Raw genomic sequence first — 3,020 nt, 5'->3', positions numbered from 1 at the left:
AGTCCCAGGTTTATGGCTTGCCTCCTTGGAAAGCCCATGTGCAAAATTCAGGCCCAAGCTCTGCATTCAGTTTCCAAACACAGCGATTTTTGCTTTGCTTCTGTCTCTTAATTCCCATCGTCTTTTCTTTCTCTCCTTATTTACTTGTTAATTTCCATGGGTCTTAATTTCCTGCCCACCGAGCCCCGCTGAGCCCAGCCTCTGCCTACACGGGATTGCACACCACAGCCCTTCCTTCTTCAGGGAAAGGTCAGGAACAGGGGTTTAGTGTGCCGAGAAGAAAGGCAGCAGCAGACAGACAGAGAGCACTCATAAAGATCTGGCTGTGAGCCTCTCTGAGAAAATGTCAGGTTGGGGAGGCTATAATAGCTTTAATCTGCGCTACAAGGGGATTAAAAGACTCGTTCTCACAGGAGAAAAAAGAAAGGAGCAGAGCGGAAGGAGCCAAACAAGGGGAGAATGAAGGCTGCAAGGGGAGGAAAGGAGAAAGTTAAAGAGCTCAACTATAAAGAGCATCGGGATTTAAAGAGCTCCGTCTTCCAGCGTAATAAATGTGAAGTGGCCTGCATGGAAAAGGGGCTTTAGCCAATGGCTTTGCTTTTGCTTTTTCACACTAAGCACACACACTTCATCCTTCTTCAATCAAGGCAACTTGTTATGTTTGGCTTTGTTGATTTTCAGGGGCAAAGGAGTAGGAGGGGGAAACAGAAGGTTAATGAGGCTCTGCCAGATGCGACACTCGAGAGAAGCGGTGGGCATTTTATATTTAAACAGTGCTTTATGGTCTTTGATCCTCACCCCTGCTGTCCCTTCTGCAGAACGTCCCTCAAGCCCCCCTTGTCCTCGGGGGCCACGGAAGAGCAAAGAGGCCTGGGAACAGGAAGGAAGTAGGGCACATTGTGGGATGCTCTCCTCAAGTACTGCTTGAGCAACCTTTTCAGGCGCTCAGCGAGGCCAGGAGATGAAGAGAGTGTAATTGAAAGGGTAAGGAAAGAAGGCAACTTTAAATGCTTTTCAGAGGGGAAAAACCACCCCACTGCATCCTTTGCAGGAGATGTAAGTGCCAATGAGCCACCAACATGGACAAGCAAGCGGCTCCAAAAGGGAAACGAGGTACTTAAAGCCAGCTTTTAGCATTGCTGATGTATTGCGGGAAACAGGGTTTCTTGGGGCTGGGTGCTGAGCACAAATCGAGGCAGAACTGCCGCACTAGATTAGCAGGGATGTTTGGGTATATTCACATTAGGACACTGCCACTGTGCTCCTCCAAGACAGGAGGTCTCTTCCCTGCCTGTACGTAAGTAAGGACACTCTCCAGCCTTCAACAGTTGACAGCACAGGAAGGTGGAAGAACCCCACAATGTTAATGTTTCCTCCATTAACGCATACACCAGCCAAAGGCCCTCTGAGAAGGAAGAGGGGGATTTCTAACAGCCCACTGTGCTAAACAGGACTGCAACACTTGCTCTGATCATTTATGCTACCTTCTCTGCTCAGCAGGCTACAGCATCAGGGAGATGCTCCAGGACAACACCAGGCACAGTTCAACGTCTGTGCAGGTCCTCTCAACTATTTTAGCAGCTCGGCATAGCAGGGCAAGCCTGCTGTACACAAATTGTACTTGGGAGGAGAGGGGGAAAGACTTTGTAATATAATAAGCAAGCTCCAGACAGGAATTAGAGCATTGCATATCCAGTGGAGACAGGGGGCTGGAGTGGCATTAAGGTAGGAAGAATATAATCACCTGAACTGGACTGCAGCCAGGATAATGGTATTAATTTATTTCATGAAGTCAGATGTGCCAAAGCCTGGATTTTACATTTAAATGCAGAAGATGGCAAATCACAGCATCCTGATTCCATTCTTCCAACGTCTGGCTGGAATAAAAGCTCTCCTGATGGGTTCTCACCCCAGTGCCTACCGCCTGTGGCCACGACAGGAGACCTCACCCTGAGCTGTGTCTGGGAAGCCTGATCCTATCCCAGCACAAAGCCCTGAAGCCACGAATGCTCTGCTACAAGGCACGCAGCACTGAGGCAATGCCGGCATCATTTGGCCCAGAATAAAAGCACATCCCATTCCCCACAAGTCACCTGCAGGCACTACAGCCACGCTTGGTCACAAATACAGTCAGAAGCGAGCTCTGTAGAGCACAGCTCCTAGTTCGATCTGGTATTAATTACCCACTGTTCTGCAGAGATAAATGCTTAATCTGCTGGCTGTTGATACTGGAAAGGGACCAATCTACCCTGGAGTGGATATTATACAGGGGAACTTGGCTTCAGCTATGATCCCTGCTTCATGTGCTGTACAAATGTTCACCAGGTTGTAGGTAATGGCTTTCATAGGGTGTACTGGATCTGTCTGTGGCAGAGCTAATCTAGAATAACACATGACCCAAGCATTCATTGTATCAGGTTTTTCCTCCTTCCCAGTATTTTTATTTCGCTGTAATATTTTGACTTCCATGTGGAATTTCTTTCAGACATTCACCCTGATTTCCTTATAGCTTACCAGCTTTCCTCCTCCACGACTGGTATCAAGGTGAACTTCCCAAGCAGCAGGGACCCTTGCTTATCTGCATGTCTTTCACTTTCTTCCAGGAGAAAGGCCATGAGATCTCCACACTGTTCCTCTGATTTCCCACTCACCAGGAAGCCTAAATCAAGAAGTTTGCTTGTCAGGGAGAAAGAAGCAGTGCTGATGGTATCAGGGAAGGAAAACTTGTTCCCATTTCTGAGCAAGCTGCCTTTCCCAGATCTGCAAGCTGTCCCAGGACCGTGCTCCTGTGAGCTGCCTGCCTCAGCAGCTGGAGGCCCCCCAGTTGTGGTGACAGCCACCCTCACTAATGTCACTGCAGGCCAGGAGGGCAAACCAGTGTCTCAGACCCACTGCCACCAGCCCTGCCACCCCAGCCAGGCATCTCAGGATGCAACAGATACTCAAGGAGATGCCTGCCCCCAACTCTTCCCACTCCCTTTCTTGCCTCTCCCCCGCTTGCCCTTTTCCTTCCAAGAGCA

Source organism: Aythya marila, assembly GCF_965140915.1.
Source record: "Aythya marila genome assembly, chromosome: 23".
Classification (NCBI taxonomy): domain Eukaryota; kingdom Metazoa; phylum Chordata; class Aves; order Anseriformes; family Anatidae; genus Aythya; species Aythya marila.
The sequence above is the reverse complement of the archived record's forward strand: the minus strand, read 5'-3'. Positions refer to the sequence as shown.